General features: G+C 36.3%; 1 protein-coding gene and 1 long non-coding RNA gene across 5 annotated transcripts in view; one reads left to right on the top strand and one right to left on the bottom strand.

Annotated features, from left to right (window-relative positions):
• HTR1F (5-hydroxytryptamine receptor 1F) overlaps positions 1-10,490 on the top strand; it is a 109,037-nt gene that overhangs the window by 49,706 nt on the left and 48,841 nt on the right. For all 4 annotated transcript variants that reach the window (XR_014938790.1, XR_014938791.1, XM_032448371.2 and 1 more), the window contains exon 2: positions 2,747-2,840. The gene's annotated coding sequence lies outside the window, so the exon portion shown is untranslated. The remainder of the gene's footprint in view (positions 1-2,746; positions 2,841-10,490) is intronic.
• On the bottom strand, positions 4,164-10,145 carry LOC146762569 (uncharacterized). Its single transcript, XR_014938800.1, has 4 exons — positions 10,061-10,145; positions 6,839-6,928; positions 5,361-5,469; positions 4,164-4,288 (listed from the first exon to the last, which is right to left on the bottom strand). It is a non-coding gene; the product is annotated as an uncharacterized LOC146762569 (long non-coding RNA).

Below are 10,490 nucleotides of genomic sequence, written 5' to 3'. Positions count from 1 at the left end.
AAAGGCATTCAATTAAAAAAAAAAATCTTTAAAAAAATATATAATAATAGTAGGAAGTCAAATTATGCATGAAGGTATGCTTAGAACTAAATATCTTCAGAAAAACAGCTGGGTTTTCAATTTATTTCTGTTCCTCTGTGGGAATGAGATCTTGTCTGAGGGTGCAATTTATGCCTGCATTTAGAAGTAGTCATCCCTGTGAGTTGCTATTATTCTTTTCCAGTAATAAAAGAAATAGCAGTAATCAGATTTGTTTCAACAATTAAATGATAACCTAAAAACTTGTCAAGAAAAATTGCTCCCAAAGAAGACCAACTTTCACTCACTACTCATTTTAATTTTTGCTGCATTTTTCCTCACCATCAGATATAAAAGGTTTCATTTATTTTCATGGAAATGATAATCTAAAAAGGGTTTATTTATACTCAGATGATATCACGTAACACTGCATCCTCAGCTTGGTGCTCAGAAATATCTCCCATGATCAGATAAATTAACTTTATTATTATTATTATGCCCATATAAAATAATTTGAGAATATTTTTTTTTCTTTCAATTGAGGCAGGGATTTTATGACATTTGAACACAGGCTCTTCTTTCTTTTTTTTTTATGCATTTGCCCTCTGGTCATTGTCAACCCCTGCAGTCAGAATAACAAATTCCTCTTTATTATACTGTCAGTATGCTGTCATTATTTGGGGCTTTTTCTTCTCCTGGAAAGCTGTCTTTGAAAAGCTATACTTGTTGTTCAGGATTTATAGGACTGTACTGATCTGTCAATTTCTGGTATATCTAAAGCAGTCACTGTAAATTTAAGTTACTGTAAATTGATGTCCCCAACTGGGGACATCAAGTCATTCTGGGAAGCAATACCTTCTAATTCCTTGTCCACTTCATATAGGAAATATAAACATCTCCATATCACAGATTGATTTCTATTTGCTTTTGCACTAAGGCTACCATTTTTGTTATGCAGTCTCGAGTCTTAGCTGGCTTCTGAGAAGACTAAACCTTATGTGAGATTTTGAACATAGGTCTTCTGCACTATAGCAAATGGTGTTGCCAGTTGAGCTTTTAAAACAGCTGTCAAATTCATGTAAAGCTGATTTTTTCCCATAATTATCTTAGCACAAGATACTATTTTAAAAGTCTTATTTAGCATCCTCCACAGAGTAAGAAAGGCACTTTTAGTTTTGTCAGAGAATTATTGCAGATGTTATTTTTAGCCACACACACACACACACAAAAGAAATAGAAACAGAAAAAAGAAAAAGCTTGTTTTCCTATTCCACACATTTCACAGGAATTTTGCCACTGCTTTTCACAAGATCAAAGCCTTCAAAATTTCAATGTCATTGCTAGGACAAAAGACTTGGAACTGAGAGTTCTACATTTTGATTTCTGGCAGACTTCAGTTTGAGGTAATAAACATTTGGACCTGAAGCAAAAGAACTCTGAGGCTCAAAAAGCAATGGAAGCAATGAACGTGCTTCAGAGATGTAGGCAGGTCCAGAAATCCTTAGCCTCCAGTTACTTCTTCTGCATGAACTACTTCCCTAAATGTAGCCTCTGCCATGCATAAATTGAGATTATTGGTATTCTGAGCAGTTGTGAAATGTTTTTACACTGGGTAAGAAAGAAGTTTGTTTATGTTTAGAGATACCAATTCCTGGTGTGCAGAAATAAACCCTGTTCATCTGCTAAAAGTTTGGCTTCCACGTACTTAATAGAATGACAAGCTCATAGGGTTTGGAGTAATTTCCTAAATTTTCCTTTTGCCTGAGGATTTCCTGCAGCAACAAAAAAATATCCTGGTTGTAAATTACTTCTAAGTGGTTCCAAAAGTCCTAATTCATGCAGTTCTGAAATGCCATCATTTTTATTCTCAAGTTATAGGAGTCACTGTTCCAAAAATAGCCTGTTACTGATTGAATGTTACTTATTCTCAGCTGTTCTTGGAAAGCAAAAAGAAATAATCCCATATGAATAAGACCTGCTGGATAGCTTGGATTCTCCTAAGGCAATGTCTGTTCAGCATATGTCTGAATCTCTAGGTCCTTATCCCAAAGTACTTACATTTTAATTAATCTAAATGACAAAAGGTAAAACACCTATGTTATGTTCATGCTGCTATATCATCAGCAAGGGATCCCGCATCCATCTTCCCCTCTCCTTCCAAAAAGGTCTTAGCAAGAAACAATGTCTTGCTCAAGCATGCTCAAGTACATTTATGGCCTCAGATTAATAACAAGAGGCCTAATGCTGCAAAATACCAAGTGTCTTGGGCTCTCTCTGCAGTCAGAGTTGAAGACATCTAACAACTCACAGATGCACTTGGGTTCTAATAATGTACGATGCACTAAACCTGCTAGCTAGGCTAATCAGCACAGACTTCTCCTCCTTCTCTTTTTACTGTTTATCTTCAGAAAGGTCTAGGTCATTTTTTACAATTTCTTGAGCTCATCAAGTGGAGGCAATTTCTGGATTGTCAAATCTTACCAGGTTTTTATTGGTTACTAGCCTGTTACAAATAAATTTAACATATTACCAGCTACCTACTTCTACAAACTGTAGGGTTTTCCTGATGTTGATCTCTAACCTTATAAATAGCCATCATCAGTTAGCTGAAGAAATCCTGCAAATTACAGCTTAAAACTTCTGAAAGATGGTTTTCATCTCCTGAAGTTGAGATTTCTTTCACTAGAACTTACAGAGTATATAATTATGACATTTTGCCTTCTCACAGGTATTTGGCAGATGCAATTTCTACTTCCATTCTCATCCCTGGGCCACCTGGTACAGATGTTACCTTTCTAAGGCTGATGCAAACATGGGAGGAGGTGAGTTGCTTTTTGCCCTCATATGTAGAGCTACTTTATGTAAATTCATGAGGGCTGTACATATGTGGGATCAAATTCATTTAATGGTGGCTTTCACCGAGGCTCCACAAAGCAGTTTCAAGAGTTTTGCTGAGCTCTAAAATTGATCTTGTTGTAAAGTAGTGCAAGAGGAAATAAAGGGGTCTGAAGAGTCAGATGTAAGCAGCTGTGGGTTTACCTAGAGGGTTATGGCAGCCTTACCCAGTAAATGTCAGTAGACACAGTGCAGGGGAAAGCTGTAGACATACCGGGGAAAAGAAGGACGTGTCCATTGGATGTTGGACTATAAATTAGTGAAGAACATCCAATGCTGTCTGAGAAGTTCAGGCAATGCAGGACAAGCTCACAGTCTTCAGTTCTAAATCTGACCAATCTTCTCTGCAGCTCTGGACATTTAAACATTCAACATCTACTTAAACTGAGGGGGAAAAAAAACAAAGGTAGTAATATAATGCTTCATTTCACAGATGTATTTTAAAGGTTTAACCTTTGTAAGACATTCTGAAGATGAAAAGCGCAGCAGAACTCATTATTTTGCTTAACTAAATATCTCTTTGCCTAGCTGAACTCTAAAATCTTTTGCTATTAGTTCATCACAAAGATGTGCTGTGAGAGAAGACTTTTCTTGCTTCTGTGTTGGCCTGTAGTCATTTCATGCCACTGCATGTTTGATTTTATTTCTGTTTTTGTTACTTGTAGCTTTGCAAAGAAGTGACTTTTCCAGCAGTGCATAAACATAGTTCCTTCATAACAAAGATGACAAAATCCCCAAATCCTTGCTTTTCACAACAATTCAAATGTAATAGCTTAATGACATTACTTCATAAAGCATCTAAAACTCACTTACATATAACAATATTTAAAAATAGAATGTTAAGACTTCCTGGAACTGTGCCAAGAGTAAAATCATTCAATATTGAGATGTTTGGATAAAAAAGTAGCAAGAGGCAAACTGAAATTTTCAGCAATCAGTTGTCTGAAAAAGTGCATGTTAAGTGGGATTGCTTATAACTGTACCTGGAAAACTGCGTATGTTCAGAGGCAATAAAGAAATAAATAATCATTTGACATTCTTAGAAATCCTTCTTGAGATACATACTGCCAATGGAAGTGGTAGAGTCACCGTCCCTAAAGGTGTTTAAGGAAAATGTAGATGTAGCACTGAAGGACATGGTTTAGTGGGCAATATTGGTGTAGCTGGACAGCTGGACTAGAAGATCCTAGTGGTCTTTTCTAACACATTCACATATTTCCACACATTCATTACTCCTTCCCCTCACTTACATCTACAAAAGTTCAGAGTCCTGACATCTCATGGTTGCCTCAGTCTTCTGGGTGTCTGAAAGATCAGAAGAGGTGATCTTTAAAGCTCATTCACAGTGAGAGAAGCAAGGATAAAGTCACTCCACCTGTAATAACAAAAGGATTTTAAAAGTGCCGCTTTGTAAAATTAACCAAATAATAATAATAATAATAATAATAATAATAATAATAATAATAATAATAATAATAATAATAGGAAAGTCTTCTATTTGATACAGAGTAACCGTAATGAATCACACGGATTTAGTGAAAAAATAGGTCAAATGCAGGCCATTTTCAGTATTTACAAGCCTTTCTATCACCATAAAGGATCAGAAAAAGACAAAGCCCCCAAACTCGTAAGATTTTATACTTTTAAGTAGAACTTTCCTTTGACCAGTATTTCCTCCAAAGGCCAAATCTGAAAACAGGTGAAGCAAATACTGGCAGAACTGGCTAAATGGGAAATTCTTGATTCATGACCTCATTAGTTTATCTTTTTTTTAAAATAAAATAAAATTAAATTAAATTAAATTAAAATTAAAAAAAAAAAAAGATTAAATGATGTATCATAAATCATGAGAAAACCATTACATACTGGATACAGAATAACCATCAAGGCTTCAGTAATACAGGAGTTGGGAGATGTTCTTTCTCTCTAATTACATTGTAGTCTGAGCTGCAAGTTAGAAACACATACAGGATTCAGCAATGAATGTTAGTGGTAACCAAACCAACTGGAGGTCTGTATATGTAGGTGGTATTAAAAACACCTTAGAACATCTGTGCCTATAATGCAGAAAGCGAGTGGGTTCTTATTGTATCTAGGAAGTTCAGCAGACTCAGGTGTGGCAGATGTCTAGTCTTAAAGCATCTCTTTCCTTTTCACTTACCTTTTTCAAGACATACTTTCTTCCTTACTACTTATCTCTAGGAGAAATTCTGGCTATTCATTAATTCGACTATAATATCTGAGGTGATGTTATAGAATTAAATTACATGGTGGGAGAAAATAGAAGGGAAGAATAAACAGGACTTTTACTTTTTGATGGAAGTGGGCTTGCTGGTTCTATGCTAGTTTTCAAAGGACAGTGACAGACTGGCAGCTTAAAGGAAACAGGTCTCAACAGCGCACTTTACTGCATCGAATGTTTTGTGTCACGTAAAGCACTTTCATACCATCTGTGCTCCAACAGCAAAAGGTCGATCTGTCTCAGGCAGTGCCCTTTGTCTTTCCATAGTCAACAGAAGTCAGTGGAGATGGATCAATTATAAAACTTGTCTCTGGCTGGAAACATACAGAGCATCAGCTTCTCCTCTGAACCCTCTCAGCATTCCTAACATCCCACAATCTGTCAAGAGAATGAGTGCAGCTCCACAGACAGGCAAACACACAGACAAGTATAAGATGGATTTGACTCTTGCATTGGTTCCATTTTTTGCTTAATAGTGAGTTGACTTGCTTAAAAAAAAAAAAAAAAAAAAAAAAAACAATAAAAATAACAAGCAATGGAGGGATGGAGGGAAAGGGCAAGCAACTGAGAGGCAATTATGCTTCTCATTAGCAATTGCTATGGAAGTTCATTATAGTCAGAAGAAGGTAAAAATATTTTAACAAGGAAAACAAAGATTGCACATCTTCAAACATTTATTTTAAAAACAGACTTTGTAAGGACAGCTTATTTCTAAAATGAAGACAGGTAATGCATACACTATCTGCAAATTAAATAGAGACCAAGAGCAAAATTAGAAAGGAGAATATCTTGATTACATCAAATTGCCTTCTTGAAGCAGTAATGTTTGTCATTACTAAATAATTACATAGTACAGGAATATGGGCAATCATTAATGCTAATCTTTACTTAAGTAAAATAAAGCATCATTCCTTATACAACCAAGACTTAGTTTTTGTACTACTATGATTCTGTATGTCTATGGCAAGGAGAGCAACTGAGTTGCCACAGTCTTTTTATTGCTAAGGCTTAGAGAGAAAGACCTAAAAATAGTAAAACAGACCCCTCCATGCAGCTAGCCGTAAATGTAATCATTGTTTTCAGTGCTGTCAACTGATACTCAATGCTTTCTCATTATCATCACCGTTTCATGGATTTTTCTCATTTTAATGAATTTCTGTGGTCAGGCACACATCTATTTTCTTGGCTATCTTGCTTCATTATTCAGATGGAATCACAGTCTTTTAATTTAAAACATTATTATGAAGAGTCACACATGAAAGTCTTATCTGAAAGATATATTGTTTTGGTAGTAGATGTAAATCTAAATGCTACTGCCTAGGTACTTGATTGTATACTTTAATGGAAGATTTTGCATAAATTTTAGGCACAAAAAAGAAAAGCACTTACCAGCATTTATCATTTAAATTACTAGCAAATTTAAAGACTATTAATACATTTCTTTTACCTCAATAAGGTCAAAACAAGCACAGAAGTTAGCTTATAAAGTCTCTGTCCTTGGAATATATTAAAGCACCAATATTCCAAAAGGACTATTATTGTATCTATCTTGAAGAACATGCACTTGCAGCCTGGAAGGCCAAATATATACTGGGCTGCATCAAAAGCCAGCAGGGCAAGGGAGGTGATTGCCCCTCTCTGCTCTGCCCTCATGGGGCCCCATCTGGAGCAGTACATACAGACCTGGGGGCCCCAGTACAAGAAAGACTTGGAGCTGCTGGAACACATCCAGAGGAGGGCCACAAGGATGATCAGAGGGCAGCAGTATCTCTCCTAGAAAAGCCAAAGGATTTGGTCTTAATCAGCTTGGAGAAAAGGTTCAGTGGAGACCCCACTGCAGCCTTCTGGCTTTAAAGAGGGCTTGTGAACAAGACAGAAACAGACATTTCATGCAATATGGTACTGATAGGGCAAGGAGGAATGGTTTTACACCTAAAGAGGAGAGATTTATGTTAGATGTTAGAAAGAGATTCTGTACTCAGAGGGCAGTGAGGCACTGGCAAGGCTGCAAAGAGAAGCTGTGGATGCCCCATCCCTGGAGGTGGTTAAGGCTGGGTTAGATGAGCCCTGGACAGCCTGAGCTGGTGGGGGGCAGCCCTGCACACAACACTGGGTTGGGGCTGTGTGGGCTTTAAGGTCCTTTCCAGCTCAAACCATTCTAATGATTCTGTGATCTTGCAGTCTTTTCTGGTTTCTTTCAATAGGTAGGTTTATACAGTGCTGAACCAGCCCATAAACCATTCATACACTTCCACTTTAGTTAACTATGTAAACATTCACGGGCTATTTGTCTGAATATACTGTTTTCTTTGGGATTCAATGAGGTGCTGTCATCACTTGTACTGACTGGACCATAAGAACACACTCTACATAAACTCTAAGCAGGGCACTTCAGACACTAATCTGTCGAAATTATGTTTTGTTTTAGTTTTGAATCTTACAGGTATATGATTTTTTCTTCAGCTCAGTATGATGTAGTTGACAGTATTTTACTAAAAATCCTGGACTTTATTGAATAATTTTTATACCATCCCTCAGGCTGACCAACAAACGGACATGACAAGTTCATCCATACATCAGGTGAGGATGTGTCATGTTGTTTAATACTTGAGGAGCTCCAAGACACTCAAACCTCAGCTGTTCAGAGACGGCATGTCCTTTACTAGTCATTGTCCTGGCAGACACCTTGATCCAGTGACCTCTGCAATGCTGCAGAGATCCCTTTAAGGCTGGGTATTTTCTATGGTAATGTATCCTGAATAGTCATGAAGTCAGAAAGTCATTCATGCTAACAGAATCTTCTAAAATATGCAAGAAAACTCTCTGGCCCCTTAGTCCTTCCCAAAGGGCAATATAATGCAGATTTTAAGTGTACGTCTATCAAACTCACATATTGCTACCCACATAAAGGCAGCAAATATGCTCTGAAAACAAGGTCATGAAGTACTCTGCTTTTCTATTAACAAGTACAAGTACCACCAGTAAGACAGACATAATTTTGTCATCTCACCATGTAACCAATCCATATCTAATACACAGCTTTTATTATTATTAATTTTAACTGTTTTTACATTTGACCACTGTCATGGGTCTGTCTGTTGTCCATCTTTTGTTTTTAAGTCTGTTAATATGAAAGGCAGCTAAACAGATGTTCACACAGCGAGTGATCATTTGAGCATTTCCCCATCTGTAGACAGCTCAATTAAAATTTTCTATAGACATCAACAGTGCTGTTATGTATGTTCTTCCTCAGCTTAAAACAGGAGCTCGTTCCGATTTTTTTGCCATCTTGCACCTTTTCCAACCTCAGTATCTGTGCTTGAAGATATCCGCTGATCTAGTTTTCTGACAGCTTAACAAATGTCATTATGTGATTTATCAAAGTGATGTGAGCTTAGCAAAGAGTCACCCTAAGCTCCATCATAAAAAGTTAAGATTTAGAAATGTAAAACCAAAATGCAGATAGACTTGGCGTGCATCATTCTGGCGTAATTGTTTCCATTAATATCAAATAACAGAGTGAACCGTTTGTTTTGTTGTTTGGTTTTTTTTAATTCAGATATTTAGGACTTCTCCTCAAATTTTAGAAGTCTTAACTATATTGAGAAGGATTAATAACTTAAAAAATTGTTTTACATTCATATAACAGAATTCATCCAAAGAGTTTTATCAAAATTCCTATCTATTGTATTTATTTTTAAATTTATTTAATTATATTGGAACCTTTTAACTTGATGTTAACAAAGTCACACAGATGCTGAACTTCAATCAGAAAATTCACAAGTTTTGTTAAGACACTGAGGCAGAAGAACCTATTGGAGGATTATACTTAATTACATTTCCACAAGATATCTCAAAAGTTGACCTTTACCAATTGCTTCTTTTATCACATATTACAAGAATTACATTACTTCGTTAGGTTATAGCTGAATTAGATTCTATCAGCTGAAACCACTCAATTTCTAATTCTGTCAAACTCAGTGGACTCTAGGGAGGAAAGTTTTAACTAGCAATTAATAGGGTCAATTACATTGGAGCAAGGGGAAAGCAAGTTGATACTTAGGTGAAGTAAGTACAATTACAATAAATGGGGGGGAAAGTTTCAGAGTTTTAAAATGAGGTCCTGAAAATGACGGCAATTACAATATATTTGATAAATTTGTGTCCTGCTTTGAACACGGTAGTGTTAGAAACCAAGCACATCTAGCTGAATTAATCTACTGTCTGCTATAGTAGATAGGGTTAATACAGCAAAACTCAGCAGATTCCATTTTGAAAGGCACAGCTGATAAGCATTCCGATTTGGGATTTTATTCATTGTAATGCAGTGATACTAACCAGTAGCTTAATGAACTGCTGCACTGCGTAAGTCATGACTTTATCTAAATACAAGACCGTGAATTAAAATCTCTATCCACCACGCTGTATAAAATCATTCTGGAGTAGTTTTTTCATCTTAATTGCATTATTGTAATAGTGCTCAGAAACTTGCCTTGTACTGAAGAAATATAAAGTAGTATGTAGTCCTTTCACTACAGAGCTTTCAGTATAAATAGGCAAAATGAATACTTTGGGGGAAAAAAAAGTATTTTGGAAAATAATTGAGGTGCTGCTTAATTTGACAAATTGTAGCAGTTTAAATCCTTTCAGAAACTTGTTCAGCTATTCCAGGCAATTGCAATCCACTTGTGTAGCAATTTAACAGTTTCTATCTTCTATCATCTGCCCTTTCATTTGTTATTGAGCATCTCTGAAAATACTTCAGCAAATAGTTGTTTCATCTTATTCGTACATTTGGGTAACACATAGGAAAGTTTGAAGGGTTGATTTTGTTGTGGGCTTTGTGGTTTTTTTTTCTTCCAAGCTGTGCCTAAAGCAAATCAAGTAGTAAATCAAATATCCTACCTAGATTTTGAAAGGTAATCACTGGGAGATGACATTCATTCATCCAGAAGAGCAGCTTTGCACCTTTACATACCAGCTTCTGTCCCTAGAGGAAAGCACAGGAAAGAAATAAAAAACAACTTTACATTGATTTGAAGAAGGTCTGTACTCTCTTCATTTTCTTTGTATACTCTGGAATAGAAGGGTAATGCCAACAATTCTGGTAACTGGATTGCTACAGACATTTGTGCTGTACACAGGGAGCTGCATAGCCACAGAAAAAGTGCCATAGTTAAACAGTTTCTCCCATAGAAGGGTAGGTCATAATGTTGCAAATTATTGAGAAGGTATACATTCTGCAGCTTATTTTCTGATGGAGAAGAAAAAGAGATAACACAAAAAGGTTTAGTAGAGACTTTTTGTACCTTGAACTCATCTGAAGTGCTGAGAT

Source organism: Coturnix japonica, chromosome 1 (assembly GCF_054131305.1).
Source record: "Coturnix japonica strain WE chromosome 1, WE-NBRP24, whole genome shotgun sequence".
Classification (NCBI taxonomy): Eukaryota; Metazoa; Chordata; class Aves; order Galliformes; family Phasianidae; genus Coturnix; species Coturnix japonica.
The sequence above is the reverse complement of the archived record's forward strand: the minus strand, read 5'-3'. Positions and strand labels throughout refer to the sequence as shown.